General features: G+C 33.0%; 1 protein-coding gene across 2 annotated transcripts in view; it reads left to right on the forward strand.

Moving 5' to 3' along the window:
* Positions 1-8: 8 nt before the first annotated feature.
* Positions 9-8,775, forward strand: part of LOC118739573 (ATP-binding cassette sub-family G member 1) — a 54,681-nt gene continuing 45,914 nt past the window's right edge. Inside the window, exon 1 of one of the 2 annotated variants that reach the window (XM_036470970.1) lies at positions 9-201. The gene's annotated coding sequence lies outside the window, so the exon portion shown is untranslated. Of the gene's footprint in view, positions 202-2,176; positions 2,289-8,775 lie in introns of those variants that run through there. The other variant, XM_036470969.1, reaches the window with a different exon arrangement.

Here is an 8,775-nt window from a genome sequence, read left to right on the forward strand (position 1 = left end):
CATTGAGGAAATCAAGAGGGCAGCAACAGTGCGCGTCGCGTTAAGTGTTTGGTGTTATTTTTTGATTTGCAAATTTGTTGAAGTACTTGAAATTTCATTGAATTAAATAATTTGCAATTCAACGAATTAGATTGCATACAAGGTTTAAATGGATTTTTCGATGTTGTGTGCCGGATTGAAGAAAATAGACAGCTGAATAAGGTGGATATTTTGGAGAATACAAACGCAGAAAAATTAAGAATCATTATAGTACACATACATATGTATGCACATAAAATGCCATTATAAGATTTTAAATAAAAAAATACGTACTGCTATTAACTGGAATAAATAAATTTACCTTATGTATGTCAGGAAAATTTATGATTGTAATAAAGTATTTTCAACGTGAATTTTAATGATTTATATAAAAACTTTTAAGAAATAAAAAAAACAGTTTCTCTCATTTAATTGTAAAAAGTGTGATGTGATCATACAAATGTGCAGAAAAAACTTCTTAAATGTACCAAGTAAATTTTAATTTTTGCCGAACCAAAGTTCAAAGCCTTTCGTTTCAAATTTGTTAATTTTACCTGCTAACAACGCACCGGTTAGTGTGTTTTTGTGAAATTGTGTTATTTTTCTGGAGAAAAAATAATTAAATTTTGCTTTGGCTGCCTGCAATGCACCAATAAAAAAGGTGAAAAGCAATCACACATCTATAAATCAATAATAAATAATTGCTCATGATTCAATTATTAAAGGTTTTGTAAGTAGCTATTTTCTAAAATTTTACACTCCCACCCACAGGGATGGTTTTTGGAAGCAGGAGAAAAAGGGGAAGAATTCAATCACACTTCCTAAATCGTAGCGAAATTCTACAAAAAAGCGTGGATAATGGTGCATCGTGGTGTTTTAATACAAAAACGAATTTGATTTAATTAATTAATTTAAACCAGCTTATTTACATCAAATACAACCCCTGATTATTATTAAAAATAAATTTTGCTATGAATATACCAAAGTTGCGTACGTCAGACGGCGCATAACTCAAGAATGGATGGTCCCCTCAGAGCTATTTTTTTTTATTGTTTGTCTGCCTTGTAAATTCTTTGCGGTACCATTTACATTAGATAGATATGAAGAAGCTATTTTTTTGTGGAAAAATTATGGAGTTTTGTCTAAAAAACGCCAAATAAAAACATTTGGAGCTTACGATTCTTTCGCGATTATGGCTCGATTGCTTCGAATATGCTAACTCGAGTTCTTTGATATTGCACTTTTAGTGTTCTGGGGAGATTATGCCGCTGTCAGAATATTAAACATTGGCTTATACAGTCGCGATTGGCGCTTCGTGCCGGACGACAGGAAGAATAAAAAGGACACGCAGCTACTGAACGACTGAGACAGGAAACGTGATCTCCATCGTCAAATGAGAAGTGCCGTAAGTGTGCAATTATATCGCGCCATTGACTAAACCGAGCTGTCGGGTTTTACGATTGGCCCCATGGACGCGGTTTGCTAATATTATATTGCGTCAAAGTCTCATTCGGAGATACTAGCAGCCGGATTCCAGCATTCACTATCGCTAATTTTGATCGCTAAAGGTCTCCAAAAGAATAGCAGGCGCGCTTAACAACATGCAACGTTTAGTTACATGCCCCTCATACTGCCAGATTTGCCTGATTACACTTTGCTTCTGTTACTTTTCCAAATTGCGCACTTTTAGGCCCCGCGGCTGTTAATTTAGAGAATTTTAGCGATGGAAATTTAGCATAGCGATTGTTAGAATTCCAATGCAGGATTGTGTTGCGTAGGTCAATACCTAAATATCTTCGTTGGCTCATTTACCAGAACCATTGCGCGCTTTACTTTACAGCGCCTTGGCAGAATCAATAGGTCTCCACGAATATCGACAAAGACATTTCGGCATTTAAGGGAATTTCGTCTCTTTAGCCTGCATTGAATTTCTGTAATCCACCCATTTCGTCTTGTTGTCGCCAGCGAATGAAGAACAAACATTTCTTCAAATTTAAAAAGTAAAAGTTTCACTACTAAAAATTTTAAAATGTTCTTAAAACCTGCAAAGAAATATCACTGTTTTTGTTTTTGGGAGTAGGGTGGGAGTGTCATTGATAAAATTAGAGCGAGAGAAAGTTTTTCTTACAAAACCTTTCATTATTGAATCATGATAATTGCTAACATCAATTTTTGAAATTTAAACCGGCTCCGATTTCGAGTGGGATGATTTAGACTTTTTTTTTTGTTTTTGAAACAAAGTGAAACAGGAATACTGAATGAAGCTTGCAGTAAGTACACAAAAAAAAGGAATTTAAATTCAATGGCATAAAAATACAAGTAGTAAGCGCATATCGTCGTTTAAAATGCAAAACCGCGTATGTGAGGTTGCATAAATTATTTTCTAGAACGTAAAAACACTCATATTTCAAAACGGTTCTCTTTTTTTTATAAAGCAATCGCATTTCTGGCTATTATATTTCAGGACGAATGGATAAGGATTGAGCCAAGAGCTTATGTGAGCAATTCCAATTGTTGGCAGCAAATGTCAGTTTGCAGATTGATGATGCGCGGCTTTGTACTTTAAATGACGATATATACTTACATTCAAAAAATTCAAAGCTTTTTAATTAGAGGTCTTAGACAGATTCTGCTTTTACAGTTTGTATCCCATGTAATTTTAGTTAAATAAAGTATATGATAAAAGTAAGACTAACCGTTGATTTTCGGCAATTTCTATTGCGACGCGAATGAAGTTCGACGAAAAAAGCCAAAAACCAATGGAATACAAAACTGCATATATACTCATACTCTCTAATAAATTGAATTAAAAGTTTGAAATCTTTACGAAAGTTTATTGGCCTTTTTTAATTATTGCAAAACGTTAATTTTGTTAAAAGATAAACTTTATTTCTGTTACAATTTTAAATAAAATTAAATAAAAAAATGGATAAAACTTGTCAATATGTGGTGCGTCTATAATTTTGAGACGGCGTATATGTAATAATAATAATAATAATAATACTATTTTGGCGCTTACTCTTTTTCTAAGTGGTGGTCATTTGGTGTTTATTAGAAGATTTTTCAGAGACTATCCATTAATTTCAAATTTAGGTTTCCGGATTCCGCAGTGTTTTCCAGCTAGTAAATCTAGTCGATAGGCTGCTCAACTGCGCGGTCTTGAGCTCGCTCACGGTGCTCGAAAAGCAAGTTGAAGAAGGTCTGATTTTTCTATAGAGAAAAATAGAGTGCGAATACCTTTGACAACACGTGGACCACTTTCGGGAAGATGGATCTTATGTAAGCACTTCAATGTCTTTCCGGTGGGTGTTTCACAGGTAAAATATCTTACCCACACTCACTGTCGCTGCAGGTAGATGACATGGAGTCACCTCAAAATTTTCGTTAAGCTATCTAGGAGGTTTCTTTCTTTTCCTGGGAAGCTTTTCCCATATTGACATCTGCTGCCTGTGAAACTTCTATCCTGATTTTTGCTATAGCTTAGCAGCTACTCGTAGTGGCGTCACAAAATATTGACGTCTATAATCCAATTTTGTGTGACAACATCAAGGCGTACGCCACAAATCGGAGGAGAAGCTCGGCCAAACACTAACATATGTATGTGTAAGCGCCAATCTATTATTATAATGAAACATGAAATCTTCCAACCTTTCGAACACCTTCTGTCAATTTCTTTTCGAACAAAATGGTTTTTCTATTTAAAAAAAAAACATACTCAATTAGCCTTTTAATGAGCTTTAATCTCTGCAGTGCGGTTCATACACTGAGAAAAGAGTTTAGTTACGTCAACTAAATATGTTTTTCTCAACACATGATTTAGTTATAGTCACATTATTTGGTTATAGTTACCAAATCATGTGTTGGTAGAAATATATTTGGCTGACTTTTTTCTGAGTGTAATTTAACGAAAAATAAATAAAAATTTCCAACAACTTAGCACTTTTTCCTGAACAACTGTACTCTTTTTAAAACCAGTAGTTTAAAGCGCGATTGATGAATCAGGCATCAGTAGTTTTGCGAATAACGTAGTTTTAACATTCACGCGTTAATTTCCGTGTCTCACGATTCGCAAATGCTAAAATTCGCACCACCCGTATGTATTGTATGTAGAAGGTTTTTTTTTTTTTTAATTCACACAGTACAGTTGCGTATTTGCATGCTTGACGGTTAATAGTATCGATTAAATTGCCTTTAATTGTGGGTGCCGTAATAACTGTTAATTAGTTTTAACTTCTTTATAGAGATGCAAACGACAATGTTAGATATTTAAGCGATGCGATTAATGACTAATAATAAACAGATAAGTGGTAGTTATTTTTGGATTCGTAAACTTTTATTTCACTTAATTGTGCAAGGGTTAGAATTACGCCAAATACTTTGAGAGGCTCAATTTCCTAAATAGCAATTTTAACGATCTAAAGCTATACTTACTTGATAGTTTATACATATGTACATATGTATGTATAATATTTGAGCAAGAAAAATCATCAAATACAACTTGCAAATAGCTAATAAAAATAATTATATATGGTAATAACAAATAATAAATTACTTTCATTTATGAATATGTTTCATACCAAAATATTCCGCTCTCATTAATTACTTTACTTATTCATATACAGTAGAATCGCGGAAAAGTTAACTAGCGCAAAAGATAAACGCTCGGCTAAGTTAACCGAATTTCAGCGTTTACCTACCGCTCTAAAAAGTTGACTTTTGTTTTAACTTTTCTGAGCTTATAAATTTTTCAAAACAACCCCGATCTTAATTAATTTACGGGTATTACCCGAATTTCTTTTTGTCGTGAGCGTTTGAATTTGTAAGTTGTGTATTGTTTGTGTGTTTAAAAAACATCAATCACCCCGTATACATATTACTATAAAAAGAAAATATCCATTGGGATGCGAGGGTCGCCTTTTCTTTTATCTTTATTTTCTCATTTTCAAACGTTTGACATTTGAGAAAGGCTTTGATTTCAAATCATTCTCAAATGTGTATCAATTCTAATTGTTTGCTGGGTTACTTCAAGTCATTTGCATAACATTTCAAATATAATCTTTCCGCAAACCTTCCAATATAAAGCTATAATTAAAGGAGCCTCTAGAAACATTTTAAGCATTAGGAAATTCAAATAAAAGCGAATAACAAATAATTTGCCAATATTTAATATTTAAATATTTTTTGCTTCAAGTCAGGCCAATGAATGTTTCCTGTTCAATCCAGTCTTTAAAATGTTGTTTAGTCATTCACTTTCACGTATTTAGTAGCATTAATTCTTGCGTTATTATTTTTTTGTATACTGCTGTGAGATTGATGTGGTTTCTCAATTTTTATTAACAAGTTTATGCTTCAGAATAAGCGCCGACAAAATATTTGTGTTATTATTTAGCATATCTATATGTATGTACGCACTTATTTTTGCTGCTTGTGAGAATTTCGTTAGGTATTTGGGAATATTTTTCGTGACGCACGATTACTAAACCGGTTACAGTGGATAAGATTACACATACATACACGGTTAAAAATAACGGTTTTCATTTTAAACTTTTTGGACTACATATATGATCAAACTAAATTCAATTTCAGATACAAACCTTTCAAGTTTAAAACAAAGAGAGCACATAGATTAAAAAAAAAATCTATATAGCGTCATCTGAAATGCAAAAAGACGTAACAACATCGTAAATGAAATGGAAAAAGTCGTGACTAATATTTTATTTATTTTTCATGAATTGATGTGGGGAGTTGTAATTTGATGAAGTGAATTTTGAATTTTTCATTAGTAATTACTTTTTGCATTTCAATGATGAAACCTAGAAACAAGAATTAAAACATTTTGGTTTGATTTTTAAACAAATAGGGTCTATATTTTAAACCACGAACTTTATGGTTTTAATTTTAAACCACTCATAGCAAAACAACATTTTCTCTGCTGCTTGCACTAAAATTTTAAACCAGAATATATTAAAAATTGGTTAAAACTATTGACTGGTTTAAAAAAACCCAGGTCGGTTTTAAAAATTAAACCCAAATTTTTGACCGTGTATGTACATACCTATGTATGGGCAAATCTCCCGTACAGGGCGATATAATGTTATGAATAGGAAAATTTTTAAATTGATCGCACAAGAATAAATTATACATCAAATTGTTTGGAATCTAACGAGAAAACAATAAATTATTGCGTGATTCATTTTCTTCAAATAATAATAATAACAACAAATTGGCGCTTTTCTTTTCTACCGAAAAATGTTGCCTTCTCAGTGCCCTCTACGCACAAATACTGAGGAGAGGGCGATGAAGAGGCAACATTTTTTGTAGAAAAGAAAACGCCATTAGTGTTTGGCCGAGTTTCTCCTCCGATTTGTGGCACGCGCCTTGATGTTGTCACACAAAGGTGAGGTATCTACAGTTTTACGCTGACTCCAAACGGCGATTGTATTTTTATGAGAAGCTATTCTTCGATGGACGACCGATGTTAAGAAAAAACCGTTTGTTGCTTTCACGAGGGCTTGAACTCAGGCACAGCAGAGTGGAAACGCGCACTTCTTACCACTACACCACAGCGGTCTATTATTAACCGTCTTAAAAAAGGAGGAAGGTTCTCAATTCTGCCGAATATTTTTTTATGTATGTTACCAGATAATTTTGGGCCATGTGAAAAGTTTTCGATAAACCTTTTTTTTGTCAGAAAGGTGGCACCTCAAAGGCGGTCGTAAAAAATTTGGTTCAATTCCGATCATTGGATCATGAAGAAATTAACGATGCAAATGAATTTTTATACGAGCTATATTATTTGTAAAAATTATGAACCAGTTTCAAGTATTTTTTAGGGTGGGTGATTCTTCTGGCAGGATGAGTAGATAAATCATTTAGGAACCAATTTAGGTCAAATCTTGATAAAGTTTAATTCGGAGGCAGACCGGGTTATAAATAACTTTGGATACTAAGCTAAGTTAAGCCTTAACTCACGATTCTTGTCTTGATAGTATAAAATATATTGGAATTATTGAAGCATTTTAATCAGATTTCGTTTTGTGGACCATTTTACCTAGTAGGTGTATTTCAAATTGAAATGACTTCAATATTCTTATATATTTGAGTGAAAAAAAACAAACGTAAAAAAACAAGCCCCTGGTACTGGAACCCAATTGGTAGAAATTACAAAAGAATATGTATAACCAAATACATATATTTATAAATTGTTTCCTTTTTTCTGTGTTGGGATTCAAATCAATTTTTCAATCATCTTCATTATCGTCTTGTAATCTCCAACAAATATATACTAATAGAGCAACCCACTTCTCTCTACTATACTAATTTTCCAGGCTTGCTGTTATGCCGCCTAAAATCTTGAATTTGTTATTAGTCGAGTAAATGACCTAACCTAGAAAAATGATTATCACCACTAAATTCAGAGTACCTGTAGAACGTCGGCTTATTCAAAATAAAAAGTTTCGTTTTCGTGCATAGTGTTGTCGTATTTTCAATCTATGTTTTGCACTTTCTATAGAGACTAATATTATTACTGAATAAATTTTCTGTTATCCATTTAATTGATATTTACGTTGCTCATTTGCTTTAATTTTGAAAAATGTGCTGATTTTTTTCATTTTCCTACGGTTCGCGTAATAAAAATTTTTTTTGTCATCTCTAAGATAATTTTGCCTCAAACCGCTCAAAATTCCTAACTGCTCATGCTCGTTAGCTGAATTTTCCAGCCCGGTTCGTGAGATTATTATAATGCCCACATTGTGTGAATGTGTGTCTATAGAATTTCGAAATAAACCACAACGTAATTATCGCTGGACAAAAAATTCCTAAGACTTAATTCCGTTTATTTACAATTAACACGAAACCAATGAAAAAACGAAACTGAAAGAGGAATCAAAAATACTTTACTTGAGTATCAACTTTCGTGCGAATATGTTCTTTGTACCTACTATGAATAACCGCAGCTGTAATAGTCGTCGTAATAAAGTCAAACACACATAGCAAAGGCCTGTTTATGCATACTTCGCATAACTTCGCATAAACTTCAGACTGTAATTTCGTATGTAATTTGTATGTATTCCATTATCCAGAAATTAGCTGAACTTTTAAAACCTTAGCGATCTGTTGAGTTTAGAGTTCGCTTCACATTTTCTTAAGTTACATTTGTATTGCACTGGTGCAAATGGTTGTGCGAAGTTATGCGAAGTATGCATAATCAGACCTTAAGCCGCTGTAAGACAGAAAAAAACAAAGGCATTTACAGTCGGCACACCGTTCAGAATTTAGGCTGCCTGCCTCAGGAGGATCCAAAATTAGAGATAGAATAATAGAAGCAAAGTTTGAAAGCTTTTTTAACACAAACCACTTCTTTGTACTTACTACAAAGGTGCAAGACCTCTGTAGATTTGCGCAGAACACCTTTTATGCAGTTTGAAATTTTATTTAAATAGCCCTTTTAATTCGGCAAAAACTATTAATACAAGTTTTAATATACGGCGCATCAATCTCGCTGGTATATTCTGCATAATTAAGGCTTTGACGTTTGCACATAATTACCATAAAATGATCATCTTCAATCAATATCTTACGTAAATTTCACATACCGCTTTATGGCACTAATCAAATACATAGCTTACATTATACGCTTAATAAATTCTTCAATAAAACGTTTATTAGGTAGCCGTATGGAAACGCCAGTCGAAAACTAGTTTCTTTGAAAAGCAAACAAATAAAAAAACGGAAGACGAAAAGTTACGCAAAAAA

Source organism: Rhagoletis pomonella, unplaced genomic scaffold (assembly GCF_013731165.1).
Source record: "Rhagoletis pomonella isolate Grant_MI unplaced genomic scaffold, Rhpom_1.0 Rhpom_scaffold_00005, whole genome shotgun sequence".
Taxonomy (NCBI): Eukaryota; Metazoa; Arthropoda; class Insecta; order Diptera; family Tephritidae; genus Rhagoletis; species Rhagoletis pomonella.